Source organism: Mauremys reevesii, linkage group 16, assembly GCF_016161935.1.
Source record: "Mauremys reevesii isolate NIE-2019 linkage group 16, ASM1616193v1, whole genome shotgun sequence".
Lineage (NCBI taxonomy): Eukaryota > Metazoa > Chordata > Testudines > Geoemydidae > Mauremys > Mauremys reevesii.
Window position 1 is genome coordinate 28,373,685 of NC_052638.1, and position 25,620 is coordinate 28,399,304.

The window sequence follows — 25,620 nt, forward strand, 5'->3', positions numbered from 1 at the left end:
GCTCTTTCAAATAAGGAAATGACTTTGGCTATAAAAATACTGGCTTCCCTTGGTGGTAGCTGGTTCATCATGGGTGGCAGCTAAAGCCTCAGAAAGCATGATCAGATCAAGGAAACCTGTGGAATATAGTTTGTAGGGCTCTCTGCTGTTGCACAAGGAAACTTCATTTTTTCTCTGTATATTGAAAACAATTAATGAAAAGAGGGATGAAAAAAGAAAACACTCTCTTTGGAAGACTCACCTGACAGGTTAACTAAGCTTTATGCTGGTCTACCTACGTTCTCAATTTATGTCATCATTATGAACCATTTGTTTCATCCTTATATGGTGCTGATGTCCTGAAACCAAGAGTTTGTTGATATAAAGCTTATTTGTTTACAGATACCCCCAAACTCCTGCTGCTGTTTTTTTTTCTCTGATGCAGTAAAGTGAGAGACTAGGGATTCACTCATCATGTTTAACTTCTGGAGAAGTGTTTCCTTTAGGTCTCATGTTGTTGTCAGCAAATAAGGAGCTCTGTAGTTCCTCTCTGCACTGCAACATCTGTAGCAGACAAAACTCGAAACCCCTCAATTCCCAGTCATGAATGTACTATAAAAACAATGTGGCAGAAATGAAAATTGTTCCATTATAATTTTTCACAGTTCTTTTTGACAAAAGCCGAACAGCTCTCATGAATACACATTTTTCCATAACCTTATACATAATGCATTATGCTATACTAGGAGAGTTGGGAATTACTTGTCCCTAGTAAAGGGCCTTTGAAAGTGCACATTTGGTAAACAAACCAAACTCTGTGAGTGATGGGTACTCTTAACATACTATATTAACAACTGGGGAGTGTGAGCAGAGGGCAGGCACAACATTCTTTAACTATATTACATCTTCTAATGTAACACTATGAGGTAGATCCCTTTCTCTTTGTATTCTGCTCTCTAGTTTCACACTCTCCAAGCTGTCATTCTAGGGGTGTGTCTACACTACGGGATTATTCCGATTTTACATAAACCGGTTTTGTAAAACAGATTGTATAAAGTTGAGTGCACGCGGCCACACTAAGCACATTAATTCGGCGGTGTGCGTCCATGTACCGAGGCTAGTGTCGATTTTCAGAGCGTTGCACTGTGGGTAGCTATCCCATAGCTATCCCATAGTTCCCGCAGTCTCCCCTGCCCATTGGAATCCTGGGTTGAGATCCCAATGCAAAAACAGTGTAACGGGTGATTCTGGGTAAATATCGTCACTCAATCCTTCCTCCGGGAAAGCAACAGCAGACAAGCATTTTGCGCCTTTTTTCCCTGGATTGCCCTGGCAGACGCCATAGCATGGCAGTCATGGAGCCCGTTTTGCCTTTTGTCACTGTCACCATATGTGTACTGGATGCTGCTGACAGACGCGGTACTGCACTGCTACACAGCAGCATTCATTTGCCTTTGCAAGATAGCAGAGACGGTTACCAGTCATATTGCACTGTCTGCCATTGTAAATTGGCGATGAGATGACAGTTATCAGTCGTTCTGTATCGTCTGCTGCTATCATGGGTGCTCCTGGCTGGCCTCGCTGAGGTCGGCCGGGGGCGCATAGGCAAAAATGGGAATGACTCCCTGGGTCATTCCCTTCCTATGTTTTGTCTAAAAATAGTCAGTCCAGCCTAGAATATGGGGCAAGTGTACTAGAGAACCAGAGAACACAGCCGCTCCGGGTCAGAGCCCCAGAGATCCTGCAGAAATGATGAGCTGCATGTCATTCTAGGAGGTGCCCCTGCAATAACCCCACCCGTTGTTTCCCTCCTCTCCCAACCCTCCTGGGCTACCGTGGCAGTGTCCCCCCATTTGTGTGATGAAGTAATAAAGAATGCAGGAATAAGAAACAGTGACTTGTTAGTGAGATAAAATGAGGGGGAGGAAGCCTCCAGCTGCTATGATAGTCCAGGCAGGACATTAAAGGGTACGGGGGGAGAGGAGACCAGCCTTCCGCTGCTATGATAGTCCAGGCAGTACAGAATCTTTTCTTTAGACATGACGGGGGGGGGGGGGGCCTGATAGAGCTCAGCCCACAGTTGCTATGATGAGGACGGTTACCAGCCATTCTGTACCATCTGCTGGGAATGACCAGGAGTCATTCCTATTTTTACCCAGGTGCCCCCGGCCGACCTCACCGAGGCCAGCCAGGAGCACTCACGGGCTGATGACGAGGATGGATACCAGTCCTTCTGCACTGTACCGTCTGCCACTAGGGAGGGGAGAGGAGAGGATGCTGCTGTTTAGCGCTCCAGCACCCCGTCTACCAGCAGCATGCAGTAGACATAGGGCGACATTGAAAAAAGGCGAGAAACGATTTTTTTTCCCTTTTCTTTCGGGGGGGGAAGGGTGTAAATTGACGACATACACCCTGAAACACCTGGGAAAATGTTTTTGACCCTTCAGGCACTTGGAGCCCAGCCAAGAATGCAAATGCTTTTCGGAGACTGCGGGGACTGTGGGATAGCTGGAGTCCTCAGTCCCCCCTCCCTCCCTCCATGAGCGTCCATTTGATTCTTTGGCTTTCCATTACGCTTCTCAAGCAGCACTGTGCTGAGTCCCTGCTGTGGCCTCTATCTATCATAGCCTGGAGATTTTTTCAAATGCTTTGTCATTTCATTTTCTGTAACAGAGCTCTGATACAACAGATTTGTCTCCCCGTACAGCGATCAGATCCAGTATCTCCCGTACGGTTCATGCTGGAGCTCTTTTTGGATTTGGGACTGCATCGCCACCCATGCTGATCAGAGCTCCACGCTGGGCAAACAGGAAATGAAATTCAAAAGTTCGTGGGGCTTTTCCTGTCTACCTGGCCAGTGCATCCGAGTTCAGATGGCTTTCCAGAGCGGTCACAATGGTGCATTGTGGGATAGCTCCCAGAAGCCAATACCGTTGATTTGCAGCCACACTAACCCTAATCCGACATGGCAATACCGATTTCAGCGCTACTCCTCTCGTCGGGGAGGAGTACAGAAACCGGTTTAAAGAGCCCTTTATATCGATATAAAGGGCCTCATTGTGTGGACGGGTGCAGGGTTAAATCTATATAACGCTGCTAAATTCGGTTTAAATTAATGTAATGTAATGTAATGTAGACCAGGCCTAAGAGAGCTGAATAAACTCCTACAGGAGAATGCACCAGGGGCTGGTTTCACAAGAGGACTTTGGCAGCTGCCACCTTAGGCATCTAAATTCCAGAATCAGGTCCGGATGGGATTCACAAAACCCCTGTTCAGCTGCCACTTAACCCTGTAAATGCCCAAGCTCGCTCAGTGCCTATATTCTTGCAGTCAAAGTTCCCTAGGCACCTATGTTTCTGCCTCTGTATGTGCTGCAGCCCCATGCCACACATCTAAGCCTCAGAGTCATACAGGAACTAGGGAAAGATAGGCCTTCTTCCATCTAACTTGCCTGTAGGCTTGATCTGGTAGGCATGCTCAGACCTTGCTTACTGGATCGGGCCCCTGTCTGCTTGCACAAAGTGACTGAGGGTGGGGAGAATTTCCTCCCTCACAACTTTTAACCTAGTGGTTAGGGTACTCACCTGGGATATGGGAGATTCTTTGTTCCAGGCCCTGCTCCACCTGAAGAAAAGAAAAGATTTGACAGTGATCTACTCCCTCTGAGGTAACTGCTCCAGCCACTGAACTATAGGCTATTCTGGCGTAGGGCTCTCTCAGTCTCTCCTGGTGTTATACTGTGGGTAAATAATGAAATAATTCCGGGGGGGCGGTGCAGAGAGAGAGTGCACAAGTATGCGACTGCCTCTGTAGCTTGGCATTAGAGCACTCACAGGGGAGACCCAGGCTTCCTGTGCTAATGACTTTTAAAAATTATGTATCCACATTAGGAATAGCTTTAACAGGACAGACAGAGAGAGCCCCGTATTAGAATATTGCCTAGCCTAGTGGTTAGAGCACTCACCTGGGAAGAAGTAGATCTTTGTTCAAATCCTCTTCCTCCCCTCAGTTGGAGGCTGGACTTAAACCTGGGATCTCCCATATCCCTGTAAAGCATTCTACCTATTAGGGTAAGAATTATGCGGGAGGACCTTCCTCTTGCCAAAATGGCATAGGCACCTAACTCCAAGAGAGGATTTGCAGCTGAGCATCATGAGACGAGGGCACCCCCTCCCAGAGATGGGATTTAGGCACCTATCTGAGAAAGTGAGGGTGGAGGGGTTACCTTAGGAAAGCAGCTGCTTAGCCTACTGGCTTTTCTGAATCCCATTCTGAGGCTCTTCTCTCTCCTCATTCATTGTATAGGGAGCCCAGGTGCTGAAACCAGGCTTTGTGAATCCCGGTATTTTCTAGGTGCCTAAAAGTTAGGCGTGGTGACACTCAGCATTGCCACACCTAACTTCCTTTATGAATCTAGCCCACCATGTTACTGGAATATGATGTCAACCAATGTTAAACAGTAGCATATATGGCTGGTTGTTCTACAGATTACTTGGTGCTTTTCAAGTGGAAAACTTCTGAACCCAGATTAATGTTTTACTGCTTTTATTTGGTATTAGGTAGTTTGCAATCTCTATCTCAAAGCTTTTCAACCAGATTGATTTATAGTATGAAGATATTAGACATCTTGTGGAAAGAATTATTATTAATTGTTTGTGCGTAGTTTGTGTTCTACCTGTACATAAACATTAACAGAGATACTAACAGGATGATTGATTTCCCAGGAATGGGAAATAAGCAACCCAAGCAATGTTTATCTTAGACATCTGCAGCACTATGCTTCATGTCAAGAGGTTATAAAGAGTCCAGGGTAAGGATCAATTAAAAGAAGTTGCAGGAAATTCCTCATCATTGTTAGTCAATGAAGATTTATGGTGTTTGCTTCTGTAATAATTTACTGATTGGTACCGCTTGACTAATGCAGGCACATACCAGCTGAGCTCTAAGTTTATTTGAAATGATAAGGCAGTTTGTAACTGCTCTTCAGTGTCACTGGATAATTTACTTACGTGATTATGATTTAAGCTTTCTCCCCACTGTCCTCAACCCGGCAGGAACTGAGAATATTATGGACGTGAAAACATAAATTAGCTGCAGACAAACTGCATTTGTCTCTACAATACTGTATAGTGAGACACAGATGGAATGTACTTCCCTGAAAAATAAGAACTTGTTGATATCTACTTGGCTGTGGAAAATACACATCAGTCAGTAAACACAGAGCTGCAGATTCTACTCCCACTGAAGACAATGGCAATTTTGCCGCTGACTATTGTCTGAGCAGAATTGGATTAAGAGCTGTGAGCAGAGAACAACACTGTACAGAAATTAGAATTTCTATTACAAGGAATGCCAGGTGAAATTGGGTGGTGTTTTGTATCATTGTGATATTTCTCTTCTCACTTACCACTTGGTTTCATGGGAAATGTTGATTAAATGTGTCTATCTGTTTTTAAAAACACAAGGAGTTCCATGTTTTTTTATATGAAAGTCATTTTGACTAAAAATATTTCACTGGAATATGGGCTAAAAAATGTGTAACTTGGCCCAAAAAAAAGGGGGGGGGACAGGGGGACGGACAAAAATCTTGAATGAGTTGTAATGCAGTCCATTGTAAATAGCTTGCTCACATATAAGTAAGAATGATCTGCGTAAAGCAACAAATATTCACAGTTTATTATAATCCTTGTATATCCATGGGAGTTTAGCAATTGACTTCAATAGAGTCAGGATCTTTCCACAAGCATTTAAGAGTAATGGCAAAGATGCGTATGATTACAAATTATGATGCTAGGCTACCACAATAGGGTGACCAGATGTCCCAATTTTATAGGGACAGTCCCGATTTTTGGGTCTTTCTCTTATATAGGTTCCTATTATCCCCCACCCCCTGTCCTGATTTTTCACACTTGCTGTCTGGTCACCCTATACTATAAAGACAGGCACCTTAAAATATTTAAGGCAGATAAGTGTTTGGTAGATCTGATTATGTTGCACAAGAGAATGCTATATTTATATATTGTTGTATCAAGTAGATAATAGACCCATTTTGCTTAGAAATCATGCCTGGTTTTGTGAAATTTTCCATCAAAATGTATTCATTCTTTAGCTCATATTGAAAATCCTGGAATTTGAAGTAGTTTCACATTTTCTTAAGAATATTTTACATCTCCCTAGTGACAGTCCAGAAATGAAACTAATGTGTCTTAAAAACCTCTCTGTGAGGTAGTGTGGTCCAGTGGTTAGTGCACTGCAGTTGGAGTCAGGAGACCCGGATTCTATTCCCAGCGCTACTAGTGATCTCTTGAGTAGTATTACTAGCTGAGCTTTAACAAATAACATTACCCATTTCCCATCCTTTGTCTATTTTATTTATTTAGATTATGAACTCTTTAGGGCAGGAACTACCTTTTGTTATGTATTTGTTCAGTGACAAACGTGATAGAGCCGCAATCTCTATTTGGCACTACCATAATATGACTAGTAACAGTTCTTTGTAAAGTGCTTTAAACAGGGAAAGCATAATATAAATGGGAAGGGCCGGACTGTGAACCCCTGGCTTGTACTGGGGAGCAGTTACCCTCATGTTCCCATTAAAATGAATAGTATAGTCAGCTGAATAAGTACTCACCAGTATAAGTGAAGGGCACACAAATTGGTCCTAAAAAATCACTACTATTGTTCCTAGAGGTAAAATCAGCTTTCTAATAGTAAACGCTGCCTATTTACAATGCTACCTGTGCTGAGAGATCTGTGTTTTTCTGCAAATTCACATCATTTAAAAATAGACTTAAAATAGTAATGTAACCTGTGTACCAATGAGAAGCAGGGAGAAGATGAATATCTATCTTTATGTGCCAGACAGCTCCTACAACTTACATAAGACTTGCAGTACTGACTGTTCACTGCCAAAGCCATCAAAGCAGTAGGAAGGACCCAGAAAGTGAACCTTTCACTTTCTATAGCTGCAGATATTTCAGAGGTGGGAGGGGGTAGAGAAGGTAGAGAAACCAACAGGGATTTAACTGAAGGGTGTGAAGAGAGTATGAGTGATGTGTGTCTTCCAGCAACTCACAAAGTGGCAGGAGCATAACCAATAATTTTATTTATCTTTGGCAAAAGGTATTTGGCCTGCCACTGTAGATTTTTCATTCTGCCACAGCACACGTGTCAGATATAGAAAGTTCATCCTTTTTATACACTAAGGAGTAAGAAAACAAAAAGTGCAGCAAGCTCATGTTCTCAAGGCAAACTACAACAAACAATAAAGAGGGCATCTGAGTACAGTCATATTCATTCAGTTGCCCAAAGGTACAGGTAGTACTGATAAAAATGATTGTGGAAGACAAGTTCTTCTATTTTTCTATCAAGCAAAGGCATTGGGTGATTTATGTGGAGTGAGTAGCAGCAACACAGCAGGGCATGCTTTTGTACTGGAGCAAAGCCAAAATTGCATCATGCCCTGTGGGCATGAATGACCCAGGTCTCGCAAGAGGCTGGGGAAAAACTGAAGCACTGGGTAACCTCACAGATCTGCACAGGTGGTCAACCCCAAATTGCACCATTTTTATCTGGGAAAGGAAATATTTTAGTTCGCTTTCTATTACCTCTGACAGCATCAGTCATTTCTCACTTTCCATCAACAACCTGCACTAGTATTTATTTTTGTTATTTATTATTTTATTAAAAAAATGCAATACAATATTTTACTGATTTTTTTATATAATTGGTCATGTATAATTCTTCAACCTCCTTATCCGAGTTGGTTTGAGGAGATCATGGAGGCATGGTAAATAGACTAAGGAGGAAAATTAGAGGCATAGGGAAAGCATGGAAGGAGGAGATGGGAGAACACCAAGGAAATGGACGACAGGGGATGGATCACTTGATTATTTCCTGTTCTGTTCATTCCCTCTGGGGCACCTGGCATTAGCCACTGCTGGAAGACAGGATACTGGGCTAGATGGACCTTTGGTCTGACCCAGTGTGGCCGTTCTTATGTTATATAGGCCTCTCTGGCAAGTGGCGTGGACTAACTGAAGTGGAAGTAACTGGAAACAAGACTCATTAGGTAACAAGGAGCTAAGCTGCAGAGGGCTGTGACAAGCTGTACGGAACTTTAGAGAACTTCACAGCCCACGCCCTACCCCACTGATGAGTCTACTGAGGCAGAGTATGGCCTGCTATATTTTTATGGAGACTAGTGACCAGCCAAGGTTCAGAGTCAATCTAGGGAGACACTCCATCTGGGGGCTCATTTTGCAGCTTAGTTTATAAGCTAATGCTATAAGGCAGAAATGTAAGTGGAGACCTGTGCCAAGTTTGTATGATTTTGGTCAAACCAGGATAGATGGTAAGGATCATTTTTTTTTATTATTTGTATTTTGCTAATGAACCCTATGTACTAGATGCTTTCCAAACACATTCAAAGACACACACACTTCTAAGAGTTTCATCCTGAGTCTTCTGGGAACCCAGTGCCAGATTATCCGCTTTTGTGAACTGGGATAGCTCCATTGACTTCTATGGAGCTAACCTGATTCAAACTAATACAACTCTAATTTTTTTTCTTACGACTCAGACAAGAGCTCCAAAGCTAAGAGTGGGAACTCTGGATAAATGTGGACTTTTAAAATAGAAAACATTCTTTATCAGAATAATATTAAGTAATATTAAAATATATATTTGAGATCATATATCAACTACTATGATGTTACATTCCTGTTACATTCCAGACACATGTAATGTCTATAAAATCGATGAGATACTTATCTGTAAATATCAAATATACACATCATGGCCACATGGGTAAAAGTAGAATGATTTATTTTCATAATATTTTGAAGTAGCATATTTATATTCTTAGACATATCAACCAGACAAAAAAGGCATGCAACACTTTTACTTGGCATCAGTAATGGACACCTCATATTTTCTACTTACCTAATCTGACAAAAATGATAGAAATCACCTTGTTGCAGGGGGAAAAAATTGAAAAGCTCCTGGACTACCTTGGAAAAATCTAAATGCCTTTTGGACACTTAATAAATATTGGAGTTGCTGATTTAGGGCATTTGGGGGAAGGTGGTTGGCCTGGTAGCTCTTACAGAATATCCAATGTAAGAGAACACAGCAGAATGGAAATTGAGAGTACGAACATAATTCAATACCTGTTGGTAAAGTGAATTAAATTTATTGAATCTGTGCCTATGGTGATTATAACAGTCATGGATAAATGAGAAGAGAAGGAGGAAATGCTTTCTGTGTTGTGTGTTTTAGATATACATATGTCAGTTAAGCTGCTAGGATTTGTCTGTTTAAGCTGAGGCTTAACTCTCAAAACAGACACATTGGCATGGGATGTCAGTGACATTTTGCCTTCCTGTGCAGCACTGATCAGTCATGATCTATTAGAATCTGCTGGGCAAACTCATATGATTGATTTATTACAGTTACAGAGAGGCTGGAGATAGGCAGACAGATCACAGAAATGTAGGGATGGAATTGATAGAGAGGTCATCTAGTCCAACCCCCTGCACTGAGGCAGGACTAAGTAAACTTAGACCATCCTTCATAGATGTTTGTCTAACGTGTTCTTAAAAATCGCCAAGGATGGGGATTCCACCATCTCCGTTGGAAGCTTAGTCCAGTGTTTAACAATCCTTATAGCTAGAAAGTTTTTCTTAATCTCTAACCTATGAGTCTCTTGCTGCAGTTTAAGCAGATTTCTTCTTGTCCAAACTTCAGTGGACATGGAGAACAACTGCTCAGAGATCTCTTTTTATAACAGCCCTTAACGTATTGGAGACTTTTATAAGGTCCCCAGTGTCGTCTTTTCTCAAGGCTAAATGTGCTCAGTTTTGTTTAATCTTTCCTCATAAATCAGGTCCAGCCTCAATCCAGTTTGTCTACATCTTTTGAAAAGTCCGGTGCCCAGAGCTGGACACAGTGGCTCTACCTGAGGCCTCACAAGGGCTGAGTAGAGCAGGAAAAATATCTCTCATGTTTGACATATTGCACCCTTGTTAATACACCCTAGAAAATTAGCCTTTTTTGCACTTTGTTGACTCATATTCAATTTGTCGTCCACTGTAAAAGTAAATCCCTAGGTTCTTTTCAGCAGTGCTACTGCTTAGCTAGTTATTCTCCATTTTGTAGTTGTGCATTTGATTTTTTCCTTCCTAATTGTATTACTCTGCCCCTGTCTATACTAAATTTCATCTTTTTGTTTTCAGACCAATTCTTCAATTTGTCAAGATCCGTTTAAATTCTAATCCTGTCCTCCAAAGTACTCTTAATCTCTTCCAGCTTGGTGTCATCCATACATTTTATAAGTATATTCTCCACTCCATCATCCAGGCCATTAATGAAAATATTCAATAGTAACATGAGACCAGGACAGATCACTGCAGGACCCCACTAGATACACCCTCCCAGTTTGACAGAGCACCATTGATAACTACTTTTTAAGTGCAATCTTTCAAACAGTTTTGCATCACCTTATAGTAATTTCATTAAGTGGTTCACTAACTATGATTTTTATCACTACTACACTCATCCTCCTTTCCCCCCTTTACTTTGTATTGTTATATCCATTTTTTTCATCTGGTCTTTAAGTACATTGTATATTCTTCTAGGAAGGATTGTATTTTACTTTGCATTTTCACAGCAACTAGCAAAACAGGCCCTCAGATACTGAACATGGAAAGGACAGATCCATGCCTATGTAATCTATACATTTTTGAAATATCCATCACTGTGGCATTCATAAATTAATAGATTTTAAGGCCAGAAGGAGCAATAGATCACAAATATTAGATTAGATTATAACACGAGCTAGAGAATATCGAGATACCCCTGTATTGTGTTTGACTAACACACATCTTCCTTTTAAAGCATCCAGTCTCCACAAAGAGATGGTAATCTTCCACTTCTCTTGCTAATCTCTTCCATGTGTGCCTGTATCTAGAATGCAAATATAGAAAGGATAGTTGACAAGACCATTTTGGGTTGGGTAGGTAGAATGAGGCCCCATGGAACATAGAAAAAAATCTGCCTTCAACTATCTCAATGTATAGCAAGGTCAAGGGTTCCAGCAGGCCTGAAAACAATGACTGAGCCATCCTTAACAAAGCCAACCTGTTCCTGTATGTTGAAAGGTTATGCTGGCAAACTGAAGAATCCATCTGGTTCAAGCTGCAACTCAACCTTCCAGCATCATTTCTAAGTATTTTAAAGTTAGTTTCCAAGCAGATCTAATCTGTTTTTAATTTTTAAATGTTTCATCATGTGGATAAGAATAGAATCCATTTGTAAGAAGATTTCTTGGGGTACAGCTCTGTGGGTTTAAAATACAATTTTAATAGTTTCTGAGAATTATGCAGTGTGAAACAAGTATTCAATTTCTTAAAGCTCTTATCTCTCTGTTTACCACTTTACCAAGGACACTGAACTGAATTCCAATCCTCAGACTTAACTCTCAGCGAGAGAAAAATGCTGGAGTTTATGTAAATGTAGCGTGTGTATTTAACAACTGAATGTTATCTTATTATAGCTTTCCAAAAGGTCATTACTTTTATTATTTTATTTCAATAAACCTTGGAATTTTAGACAAAACCCGGTCACATTTATGGCACCATTCTGCAGGAACCTGCTATTTTCATTTTAGCGGTCTATTGAAGATAAACTTTTTTATTACAACTTTATTAAAAACTCTCATAGACCACACAGTTCCAACAAGACCTTAATCACTTTTCACTTATGCTCTAAAATGAAATGTCAAGTGGATTAATTCCACCTCCCAGCCTTCCCCCTGCTTTGTTCCATATCATTCCTGAATACCCTGCGCTTGGTTGGCACGAATCAGAACATAAGAAAGTTGGCATGGCTATAGACTGATCATTTATGTAATGTGCACTCCGATGTGTACAGAGGGGAATTGGTAATTACATGGTATGTCTGCATATGCAAAACAGAAAGGGACCACATGTCTATAGTTCCTGCCTCTGAGATTCTTTCTAGATCCTAAGAGACTTCACTCTCCCCATGTGAAACCTCATCTGAGGTCTTCAAACTAACATTACCCTCCTGATGATTCTTGATCTGCCTTTTAGTTTTAAGTATGTATAATCGCACTGAAGTCATAAGTACAAGTCATGTGACTAAAGTTGCATACCTGCTTATGAGTATGCAGGGTCAGGACCTTAACTTTCAATATAGTCTCCCCCCCCCATAACAGGGAAGAACTGCTGGGGAAAGTGGTTTTTATATTAAATAAACATCTGTTCCATCCGTATTTACAAGTCTGAAACTTTGTTTAATTTTGGCACAGGTGTATAGCTTTCCGTGCTGAAATAATCAGACAATTGCATAGTAAAGCTAATTATTTTAGCCCCATAATTCTTTTAAATGGAATACAATTTTAAGTTACCATCTGTTGTCTGTTCAGGAAAGTAGTTAGTGTTCTCAGTCCATCTAGCTATGCTGGAAAACCATTGCCACATTTGCCGCTAATTGAGAGCAGAGAGGGCATAGATTGAATGGCCATAGGCCATAAAGTATCTTCTTCCCCTCTAATGGGGTGGGGCACACTGTGGGGACAGAATGGGGAAGCTTGTACTTTTTGCAACTCCAGTGTACCTATGCTGTAGTGAACAGGTGTTTTCAGGACTTTCAATCCTGTGTCCTTCACCAGCTCTAAATTTACACTAAAAACTCTGGAGTGTTTGAAGGGGTTGACATACTGAATTGACAACTGTCAAGACTTGTTACATGATGTGAAATACAGATTTCTGAGTATTCATTTGGCAGTAGGGCCTTCAGTATATAGCGTCTTGCTATACAGTAACAACCTTTTAATGCAACACTGCATATTACCAAGAAAAAAAGAACACAGCTTTCTCTGATTAGCAGGCAAATTTGTAGTGTGTATAATGAAGCAATTAAGTGAGCTGTAAGATTGCTCACAAAATGCCCGAACAAAAATTCTCTAGCTATAGTTTGTCTGTTAACGTGAACCAAACCAGGTGATTAACCATGGTGTAGCTAAGAGTGCTCCAAAAGTGTTGCAGAGCAAATCTGCTGCATTAATTGTACATCTTATCCAGACACTTTAACATTCTGAACACACATTTAGTGCTGCTAAAGCAACTGTGTCTGATAGAAGGAAATTCACTGTCTACAGATCATGTAAAGCTGCTAATGATCATTTTAATTAACCCCCAAAACTTTATGCATGACTAGTATTCAGCCAACCTTTTGATACTAGGCAGGAACCTATTAGAGGCAGTTTGGATGATGAATAAATTGATAAAAGCTTCTACATCAATAGATGTTAAAACATGTTAAAGCTTAGTTGGTTTAATTGTTACAATATTTGTAGTGATCTATTATTCAATAGGAGTATTAATATTACTAAAGCTAAGTTAAGTTGGGGCTAAAAATTGGTGCTTACATGAAAACACAAGAAACACTAAAGTGAGACAAGTGTGCTTGTTGGTGCTTAGGTCTGATACAATAATAGCAGGGCACAGCAATTAACTTGATTACATTTTCATTCGTTGTCATCCTGCAAGTAAACAAAATGGGAACACGAACATGGGTTTATTTCTCAGTGTAGGGAACATTTATTACATGGCAGCACATATTTTTCTGCTGTTGATTTAAAGAAATGCACACTCATTGTTCAGGGTCTTGGCTTACTCGATTTATTTTGAAGTGGTGATTATCCAAAAATGTCTGTGTTCAAGGTTTTTGTGTTTTGCTTTTATAACAAAGGATCAATTATTTTGTGTAGATTTAATACCAGGGAACTAATCGTTTTTCAATATATACCCTGCTGTATATCTAAAGTTATTGAGCCTGGGACTGCAGAAGAGTTATTGTCTGAGCAGTGCTGTGAGGACTCTGCTAAACTTCTAATTGCTTACCTCCTCACTCTCTAATATTTCCTTCAGGGGTGCAATCAATTATTCTAACGAGTGGTGTTTCTCATTTCTTTTCAGGCATGTCTTATACCTTACCTAATCCAGCCTCCTTTCAAAACCATGCTAGAAATCTTCTCAGACAGATCTGACATTCTGTAAATTCAGAATGGATATTTACATTGATAATTAGTTCCTTGAACAGCCTAACCTCATAGACAGACTGGGCTTGGAGGATGAGAAAGCTTGAGCACTCTGATCATGATAATATAGAATGCTTGAACTGTAAAACATCTCCAGCATACTGCCATAATTTATGCCACATATTACAAATTAAAAGTCTGTGATGACTCATTTTTATTGCAAAGATCATAAAAAGGACAGAAAGTGGGACAGATTAATCAACGGTTTAATGAGGATGGAAAATGGTACAAAATTAATCCATTCTCAATATACTATTAAAATTGTAATCTCCATATCCTTTGTCGAATGAGGAGGTTTTTTTAAAAGCAGCAGCACTTTAAAATATCAAATCTATGCTGTAAGAGCAAAGTGATGGTACAATCGCAGCACTGCAATGACCTTATTTCACTCTTTTTCCCCCTTGCAATAAAAAGCAAACCTTCTTCAGGGAAATTTACTCTAAGATATATCAGGAGCTAGTTAAACAAATACTGTTCAAATCAGTGTATTGCCAAGCCTGTTAGAGGCCCCTGTTTTGATTTTGGTTCAGTGGCCAAACTGATTCCATCCCCCTCCTCCCACCACACCCTCAAATATTGTTTTGATAGAATGAAATACTTCATTCAACTTAAAACTAAACATTTAGTTTTTGGTGGGATTTTTTTGGTACTTTTTAAAGTTAAATCTAGCTAAATTTCAAAACAAAATGTTATTTTGAATCAAAGTTGAAACATTTTCATTCTCAAAATGTCAAAGCAAAGCATTGTAACTTTAAAAAAAAAAGGGTTTTCACCATTTAATTTTTTTTGGCAAAACTATTTTTTACCCAAATTCACAAACAGTTTTGGTAAATAAATTATTCACTGAAAAAAAATCACCCCACTCTAATTCTGAACCTGTTTGGCCTGGATTGAGGTGGCATGGTACTATGCCATCCCTGGAGTACCCCAAGAAAGGAGCTGTAAGGCTCACTTGTTCCAGGGGGAACTAATCTGCTATGTCCCTTGACCGGAAGGGGGAAACTATTCACCTTTCCACTAGCTCAGTTCCACAGCTAGCTGGCATTGGAGGGGGTCAAAATCAAAGTCCTTTCCACTCCTTACTCACATGCACGGGAGCAGCCTCATACAGATTGTGTCCTTGTCCCTATTGTGTGAGCTGTGATGCAGGTAGCCTGTGCAGCATAAGAGGCACCTTGCTATGTGGGCTCAAAGGGAAATTACTGTATTATTTTATTGTAAAGAAAGAGAACTGTCCTGATGCTTTGGATTAATAGCAATACAAGAGGGAAAATAATTTTTCATTTTTGTGTGGTCTTTATGCTGCGTTAACTACAAAGTGGCTTCAGTTTAAAAGGCTTGGCAGAGGACCAGAATTTAACATTAGGGTTAGACCTCTGAGCTATTTTAGCAGCAAAGAGTCCTGTGGCACCTTATAGACTAACAGACGTTTTGGAGCATGAGCTTTCGTGGGTGAATACCCACTTCGTCGGATGCAGCTATTTTAGTCACCCTCACTTTCAATGGTTTCTTCGCTCCTGACCAAATCTTCTCATCAAATCTTGTTGCTTCTCCCTCTGTAACGTTTGTCATCCACTCTTCTTCATCCCCACTGTCACAACACATTTCTCTCTCACACAAGGGTGACACTAATTACCCCTTCTCCAACCTCTCTAATGCTCACCTTTTCCCCTTCTTTCTTTCTGACTTCTAGTGGGTAAAATAATCTTCTTCTCCCACCACTCTGCCTGCATTGCTTCCCTCCTCTTCTTATTATTTGTGTTATCATAGAGCCAGCATCCATTGTCCTAGGTGCTTCAGAAACCCACCTCTAAGAGCTTAGAATCTAAATATAAGACCAGCGTGGACACAGCCTGATGGATGAGAGTACGAACAAACAATGAGACAATATTGATAAACATGATAGGCGGTGGTCTCAGCAGCCTAACTTTTGTCATATTTTATATGCTTCACTGCAGATGAGAGTTGCAAGGAGGAGAATAAGTTAGATGTGCAGATGTTTATGGGGAGCAGCTCCCAAGTGTGGGGGGCAGCGAAAGGAGAAAGCACAAAAGTGATTGCTTGAAAATTCCAGTGGAGGCTGGTATCATGGGCCAGTTGGAGACAGGAGATGACCTTTCAAAACTGAATAAGAGATGATAGAAAGGGTGGAGTTAGGCCACGAAGGGCCTTGAAGGTGAGCACAAGCAGCTTATGTTTGGTAAGGTAGGGAAGGGGGAGCCAGTGGAGGGATGCTAAGAGGAGGGCTGACATGGTCAGAGTGATGGGGTAGGAAAACGATCTTTCCAGCAGCATTCTGAATGGATATGACTGGGGCAAGATTGCATTTGTCAGAGAAAATGATGTTTTAGTAATCGAGACATGAGATAAGAGCCTGGGAAGAATTTTAGCGGTGTGAATGGTTAGGAAAGGCCATATCTCAGAGTTGTTATGCAGAAAGAATCTGGAAGACTGTCATAGCCTGGATGTGAGGACCTAAAGAGAAGTCTGAGCTGAAGATGACGCCAAGGTTATGGTGAGAGTGACAAGCAGGATAGTGGTGTTGTCCAAGTGATCAAGGAAACTACCAATAATACTGGCTTTCTGCATAAAGTTCTGTCTTTTTATCTTGATTTTAAGGCTGCACATGACTCAATCCCAGCCAAAATTTCATCTACCATCACTCCTCACCTTTCCCTCTCCTTCCTTTCCATACTGCTGGGCTGATTCCAAATAGGTTAAAGTTTTATCCTGGGGAGAATTTTTGTGTCCCAGTTATGATCCCAAGAAAAGGAGGATTTATTATAAACAGAACTATAATTTTAACTAATGAAGTCCTAACATGAGTTTTAAATTCAGAACTTCTTTTGTTAAATGCCTTCACTTACGTGTTCATATACATTTTTTGTCTTGCTGTACCTGCTTAAATTTACTAAGAGATTGCCAATCAAATGGTTGTTCCATTGTCAGCAATAAAATTATGCTTAAGATTCCCTTGGTATACACATGTAATTTAAAGAATGACATCTGTCATTAGTATCCACTTAAACAGTTATAATGTCAGATTATTGACAAGTGGCATTAGTTGGTACATTTTTCTATCTTTATCTGTTTAGTAACATTATTTAAGTCTGCAAGAGATGCTGGCCTTTTAGATATGAATGCATTTCTGATGTCTGACATGATGTGACTAATGGCATTTTACATCATACTAAAGAAACAGTGCTGCTGATCAGTTATTAGCAAAATATTGTCTAATATATAGAGACAATATATATTGTATAATTGAAAACTTCAGTGAAAGAGGCAGGAAATTAGAGACAGTCAGCCCAATTCTATCCTTAGTTACTTGAGTTACTTCTGATTTTTAAATATTTAATGAAAGCACAGTTCTTGTCCAATTAAAGAAATATACTGCTTATTTTATTATTGTGTAATACTTAATTCAACTGAAGTTTTAGTAAAGTAAAGCTGACCTAATTCTTTTCAAAGTGTCCATGCCTTCAAGTATGTAAGATACTGCTACCAGTCTGACTGTGGAGGAGGTATTTATTACATAACACTGCACTGGCAAAATGTCAGATACAATAGTTTGGACTGTATCCAAACAGCCCCCAGAGACATTCAACTTAAATAAAGGCTTTCCTTGACTCTGAAGTGACTTCTTTGAGTCATATGATCTTTCTGTGTCCTCCTAGCAGTGCTGTTGGCAAACATTGCTTACTGAGTTATCATGTTGTAACACTACAATTCTTGGATTACGATGCATTGGCTTTAGGAAAATAGCCTGTGAATCCTCAGTGAGTAGGACAAAGGTAGAGTTTAGTTTCATTGCTGGTAGCAGCTGATAGTGTGCCTCCTACAACACAAAACAAAAAATGCAATGTGTTGTACAGTTTGGCTATTTCTATTTTAGCTGGGCTTGAAAGAGGGCCTGATTATCTTGCTGAAACTCCTATTTGAACCTAACAGAGACAGTTTGGTGTTTGTAGAAGCACTAAAATCAAAAGGAAAGCTCTGCAGTAAAAAGTAATGGAAGGAAGCTCTGGAGAAAGTCTGGCAGAGACTTCTGTTGCTGGAAGATTCCAGCTGCTACAACAATCACATCCAGGAGGTGCTTATTATTTGTTTAAACTTAAAAACCCAGAGAAGAAAATTCTGTCTTTTTACCACCAGGATGATGTTCACTTCCCTCTCAAATTCCACACAATTGTTCTGCTAATCCTCATTGGGCTAGTGTTAATCCCTGATAAATCTGGCTATGCCAATATCTGAATACTGCCCACCTTAGTCTGTTTTGGATCTCTGGAATAACCCATTTCTCAAAGTTTTCAATTTTGGTAGTGTTCCAATTCTCCACTGCTACAGTTGGTACAGATCCAAGCCTTTTAACATGAGAAATAGCAAGGAGAGGACAGGAAGCTTAGGTATGAAGTAACGGAAAAGGGAAAATCAGTGGAGGGATTCATATGGCTTATGTGGTTACTATGAAGTATATGATGTATTATTCTGCCATGAAAAATAGTTCCTAATACAATAATAAGAGAAAATGGTAGGGAAAGATTAAGTATAGTTTTTCCCTGATGCAATAAGTATTTGTTAATTTTTTTTCTTATTTTCCTTTTTCTTGTTAAAATTTCTTGGACTATTTGGACTTCTCCCTCGTCTATTCTCTTATAATTCCAGATATTATTTTAGTATCGTATTAACTCACTTTATTAAAACTAAAGGCTCAAAGACCATTGGTTTCAGCAGTTGTTGGATCAGGTACTATACAGTTGTGAGTTAAAAGGTGAGTTGAGACATCATACACTGCTGCTGAAATGGCCACATGGCACTCTGAAAGGAGAGATGCAATTTAATAATTTCTTTTCTCTCCCTCCCCTCTTTATTTTTCAGCTTCCTTAAATCTATATACAGTCCAAATCACCTGTGTGAAGTATGCATATTTTCACATACACTGCCTTTGGTTCCTGATCATCTCATTAGCCATGTGCATGCATCTCCTATTGCATCCTATCTTCAGAACCAATGACAAGGAGAAAGGCACTGACTTCAACAGAAGTTGCACACAAGCAACTACATTAGAACATAGCACGTACCATGTTATATTGAACAGTGTAGCGATAGTTAAGCAAGGGAGAGTGAACAAGTCCTCACAACTAGTAAGAAGCAGTTTTATTTTTCATTGCTCTTCATCTAACCCATTTCCTTCTTCTTTTTCCGAGCATTTTTCTTCGTTGTATCACAGCCATGAAATCAGAGGTGGCAAAGATGTTAGCTTCTCTAGTGCCTGCCAAGTCGTCAGTGCAGAACTGTTCTTTCCAGTATATTATTCTAATGCATTGTCTACTCCAGTTTAAAATTCCACAAGAGATGAAGTTCTCATGCTTAAGTTTGTTAAATCTTGCAAGTTTGGAATTCATTTTTTTCAATCATGTCTCGTAATATGAAGCATCTGATGTGCATTTTTCTGCATGTGTCAGACCAAAGTCAGATTACCCTGTTACAGTTATTTTGAGAGTTCTGGCTGTTACCTGAGCAGGCTGGGTATTTTGGTTGGCTGTCTGGTCTTATTTTCATGCTGGAAGTATTTGGCATTAAACACAATAACAAAAAATAAAAACCCATCATGGTCTTGTGATAAAAATATTGTTTTAAGTAAAAAAGAATAGGCATTCAGAAGAAACCAGACCGAATGGCAATTACACTCCCAAGCTTTTCTGTTCCATTTGTAAGCCTTCAAGGCTGGGGTTTTATAAACAGTTTGAAAACCAACATAAACATCTCTGAAATATTGGGTACTGGGACATGAAAACTTCAGCACAAACAGCAGATTCTTTTATGTCTACAGGAGAGAATGTCTGCGCTCCACACCTCATCTGCAAGTGCTGAATTTTATGTTATACCCCTGCAGCAGCTTGTTTTACTTTATACAGTAAAAGAATGAAGCATGCTTTACCTCTCAGCTCTAGGAACAAAGCATAAATATCCTTTGTATCATTCCTTGATAAATCTAAACAGTGAGGTATGGGGAAAGACACACAACTGGTCTCATTTAGAGTCAACAGAACTCCAAAGTGACCTTTCTTTTAAATTGTTGGACTTTATAGAAGGACTGCACACAGTGGTATCGCATTCTGAACATGTCTAAATAAAGGTCTGAGGGTCATTAAGCAAATCTGAGGGAAGGGCTGAAAACCCTAAGTTCCCGTGCTGAAACTATACATTACTCTAAGTTCACTCAAAACTCACCGCAGGTTTCCAAACCCGATGAAACCCAAACCTCCATTATAAATAAAACCAAGACAGATGGCTCTATCCAGGCTAAATTCACTCCTATGGCTGCTGATCTGCAGACTTTTAGGAACTACATGGTACTGAAGTGATTGGTTCTTCCTTGACTCTAGGATGGGGCAATAAAAGTATGTGTGAATGTGTGGGGGAAGGTGGGAACATGAAATATGAGGGTGAAATCCTGGCTTCTTTGAAGCTAATGGGAGTTTTGGGCATTGGATGGAGCCTGAATTTCACTCATGGACATCAACAGCAAAATATATCTTTCAGACTTTCGCCAGGAAAATAATACAGGCCCTGTAAGCTAAAGATGTTGGCAAACGTTTTCTTTCCCCCACAATTGTATACTTCAGGCAACTGAGTTCCTTGAGTCCCCTCATGTTGACATCTTCATTAACTATTTGTTCCTACTGCAACAAGACAGCCTGATGCTACTTTTCTAGTCTCCAAATGCCTTATTGCAAGTTATCTCCATAATTATTCATCATCACTGATGGCACATTCAATTTTACTTACCCTATAGAAGATCCCTGAAGTTATGTCTACACCACACACACCAGGTGACATGGTGTAGGATGCGCATAGCCATATGCGTCAGTAAAAAGCAGGCTGTGTCCACACTGTGTTGCATAGCTACATGCAGCAGTGAAAGGCTCTGGCAGGGGGATGCAGTGGGTAAAGGCTCCAGCAGCATGGTTAGTCTAGGGGAGGCACTGTTTGGGCATACAAAAAGCCTTGTAGGGTATATACCCTCAGGGTTCAGGCATATCTTTAGTCACTTGAGCAGTCTTTCACTGTCTACACTGCCATTTATACTTGTGCTATGGGGACGTGCAGTTTATATAAGCTCCACAATGGTGTGAGGAGTGTGCAGGGTAGATATACCTATCGTGTTGTCTTCCCAATAGCTGAAGTGCACAAGCAGAAAACTCTACAGAATTATTCCACTCTCTTTCTGGCCTTTGCTATGTCAATGATTCAAATGGAGATCAATGGATTTATTTGTGTGGGCTGTTATGGATGGCAAGACTTGATGGAGTTTAGATTTGCATGTGGGAAGCTTTGTTTTTTTATATTTATAAGGGATTAAGTTCTGCTTGTCAGAGGAAAGCTGCTATTTAATTTTAGTTTTGTTCTTGTGATTTGTGTCAGGGCCCCTTTTCTTTTTGTAACAGTTCCAATAAGTGAAAATATTTGAGTGTAGCAGTTATGTGAGTTTCTTTGCTCATCTCTCTTTTTCTTTTTAAACTTAAACATAGTTCTTCTTAACAGCCACTCTAATCCATATTCTTATTTTCATCCTCAGTTTGGCAAACTTTGTTATTTCTGACATTCCAATCTCTCACTTGTTTGTTTTGTCTCTTCAGATATGTGTTCAAAATTGTCCAGTTTCCTCAGCTTTCTCATTATTTTTTCCAAAACCCCATGAAATGTCACATAATAAGAGGACAAACAGGTCTAACATTTCATACAAGGCGACTTGATGGATTGGGTGAATCTAGTAATGATATCCAATATATGAAATCAATAAAAGATCAATAAAACATAACATACGATAAATATAGCACATTTATATAGCTACTAGAGGGTGAGATTAGGTAGTCCTTACCAATAGAACTCCAAGATTGATCCCAAAATAAATTACTGCTGGAAATCACATTGTTTTCCAGTTTTCCATCTCAGTACAGGCAAAACAAATCATAACCTAGATATTATTTATAATATTTTAACGTGTTCATGTTATTAGACCAGTATTCAAATGTGGGAACCTCTAATAAATGGTTTGATTCTTTCAGAGGTGCTGAGTACCTTCAGCTTCCATTGAAGTCAAAGAGAGTTGTGGGTACTCAGCCGTCTGAAAATCAGGCTAGTCATTGAAGTCAATGAGAGTTAAACATGTCTCTACATCTTTAGAGACCAGGGCCCTACTTAACTAAACAATAATTTAAAGCTCCAACACTGCAGTTAATTCACTGCAGGCAGACACTGCAGTGTGGATATGTGAAGCCCAGTTGATGTCAATGAGCTCCATGCTGGCTCAGCTGTTTGCCCGCACAGAGTGAACTGAAGGATCAGAATTTTTGTGCTTAGTTCTAGACACTCAAGTTTAAATCCATTGGCTATACATTTTCAGTAGCGAACAACAGTGGAAGTGTTTTTCGTTTTGGTAGAGAAAAGTCTAGTGCTATATTTCATATAGTTGATGGAGTAGCATGCAGTATGAGATTAAGAAAATCTGCATTGCAATAATAGGAGCTAGAAACACAGCAAAAGATGTGTAAAGATTTAGTAGATGCTGCAAAGGAAACGTTAATCTGTTAGGATCCAAATTGCATCTGATTTTCTGCAGTCTGTTACACAAACAAGGAAAGGTCAGAAAAGTATACACGAAAAGTATACAATTGCATTCCACTGTTTAAGGACTATTCCCACAAGCTTTCACTGGACAAGGCACAATCTGAGCCTAGGAGCAGAATTTGGCCCTAAAGTTACTAATTAGGAAACGTTAAAAGCGGAAAAGGAAAACCAAAACAACTTGGAACAGGGTTTTTGTTTTTAATTGTCTAGCCAAAGAGGCTGAGTAGTACTGCAGTGAAATCAAAAAAGGAGTCTAAAAGCCTGGGCTTGCGCCCATGGTGCCAAGGAAAAACAGTATGTGACCTGTATAATGAAATCTGCAGCTTAAGAAGTGGAGACTGTTGGCTCCATAAAATCAGATGTGCTCATAGTAGCAAATATTAATGCCATAACTTAGAATTTTATACATTAGGATCTTTCAATTCAAATTATTTATCTGGATTCAGTGGGGTTCTGAGAATTTTTGTTTGTGCTTTTTGTATGTGTGCAGAAGTATGATTTATTGTCACTGAACTTTTTATATGTTATAATAATTCTTCAAAGTCTATAACACAATAATTAGATGCCTTCAATTTTTCAAAATGTATTCTGTGTATGTCAGACTTCTCAGTTTATTGTTATGTCAGACAAAAAACACACACATTCATAATGTTATTGCATGCCCTCTGGCATTATTTATGTACTAAAAATTCAAAAGGAATTGTGTTACCGGAAAATGTCTGACAATGGTGTATCTCAAACCTCCAGCTACATTTAGATAACTTTCTTTTCAGTGGTTTAAACTTTAATACTCCAAGAGATAGAAAGTGCAAATGTATCAAAATATTGCACAGGCTTCTTTTGTGCAAAAATTAAGGAGGAATAAAATATATTTTGTATAGATTTCCTGTGTCCTGAGCTAAAATTTACACATATGAGTAATCCTATTGATTTCACTATATGACCTCCCTAATTTGTGATGCAGTAAGGGAGTCCTGCACAAAATGAGGGGAGATCTCACTCCCCAATATTTGTCCGAATTATCTGCAAGCTTTTAGGCCCTAATCCTGCAATCACATATGCGCATGAGTAACTTTCTAGATGTCAGTAGTCCCACTGAATTCAATGGGACTATGTCTGTGTGTAAAATGAATCACATATGTAAGTGCTTGCAGAATTAGGGCTGTCTCCCATAATGTTTCACAGCTGTTTTCTGGAAAAATCTTTAGCCCTCATTGACCTGATGCAGGAATTAAATTGAAATGGATGATCTTTTTAAAATTAAATATTACTGAGTCATGTTATATTATGGCGCACCCCAAAACCCCCCAGTTTAAAAACAATCTATTCCATTGAGAATTGTGACTGAATCTTACTAAAACCCTATTAAACGCTGAGGATTTTCAGGCACATAGGAGGCTTTTGTTTCTGTTTATACACACGTCTGCCACCTTTTAAAATTGTTGCTTTTACAATGTGTAGAGTGAAGTGCCCTAGTGTCCTTGTCCACCTTAAAAATAACAGAAACCAGGTGGCTTAAGTTCAGAAAGGAAACTCAAAGGATTCCATTGCAAGTGATACATGGATATAAATTAGAAACAACTGGATCCAGACAAAAGACAAATAAAAAGCAAAACTTTGACTGGATTTGATATCATAAAATAAACTGATAAGGAATGTATTTGTTTAAGATGAATTTCACAACAAAGAGGTTAACAAAAGAAATTAAAGCTGGCAATCTGGGTTTCACTCCAGACTGAATACTCTAGACTTTTAAGTAGCATTCCTCAATCTCTCTCCTATGAAAAACTTCGGGGATTCAAGCATTGTTCTTGCGGATGGTGAGATTTGTGAAACTAGTTCTTAACAAACTAAGGAAAGTATTCCTTTAATATAGATTTACATTTCTATACGAAATAACGTAACCATATGTCAGCATGTAAGATATAAAATAGAGTGCTCCATCTTCATGAAAGTCAAACTTCAGATGAATTATCAGTTGCATATGACATGAGGTTATTCTACTAGCCTGAAACAAGTACTAACAGAAGGCCAGTTTAAAGATGTGTCTCAGTATAAAGGAATGTTTGTGAATTGGATAAGGTCCTTTTGTGCCTTTCTGACCTATTCAAAATTGTAAATGGTATTTCTCATGCTACAGGGCTGCCACTATAAAAGGGAGATGTTTCCATATTGAGGAGCACTGGATTGTGCAGGATCCCCTAGGGAGCACATGAAACATGGATTCAAAATGGCAAGAGGTGACTTTGAACTGGCCTGTTGCCTTTTATAAATGTCCAGTTTTGCCTTTTATAAAAAGGCATATTTGAACCTATGCCTCCATGTGTGTATGTTCAAATCCCTTTTTAAAACAAAACAACAGCTTTTAAAAGTGGGCACTTGCTTTTTGATGGTGCAATTTAAAAAATAGCCATTCAGGCCAACTGATAACATTAGGGGTCAGACTATGCATTGCTTACAAGGGCAAAACTCCCATGGATGTAATTTTAATATCAGGGCATTTGTCTTCAAGCAGAATTCCCAAAACAGCTGTCTTTTATACACTGTTTTTCAAGTAGAAAAAAACTTTTTTTATCCACCTCTGAATTTCTTTCAAACAGAGAAAGTAAACATTTTTAATACAACCCAGAAAATAGGAGGCTGTCACATGTGAAATGATGAAACATTGTAACTGCCTTGATCAGAGAACTCCTCAGATCTCATTGCATTTCTGAAGGGTGCTCAGATACCACAATGATGGGCAGAGGCACAGCATGAGAACCTGAATAGAATAATACAAATCCTCAGCTAAATTTTCTGGCATCATTGAATGTCTAGTCGCAGTTTACAGAGGTTAACATTTTCAGTGATATACTTAGGGAGATTATCTCATTCCTACACT

General features: G+C 39.4%; 1 protein-coding gene across 7 annotated transcripts in view; it reads left to right on the forward strand.

Annotated features, from left to right (window-relative positions):
- The window catches only part of CDH11 (cadherin 11), a 489,120-nt gene that overhangs the window by 89,566 nt on the left and 373,934 nt on the right, over nucleotides 1-25,620 (forward strand). Inside the window, exon 1 of one of the 7 annotated variants that reach the window (XM_039502748.1) lies at nucleotides 5,213-5,336. The exons of the other annotated variants lie outside the window; for them this stretch is intronic. The gene's annotated coding sequence lies outside the window, so the exon portion shown is untranslated. Of the gene's footprint in view, nucleotides 1-5,212; nucleotides 5,337-25,620 lie in introns of those variants that run through there. 7 annotated transcript variants of the gene reach the window in all.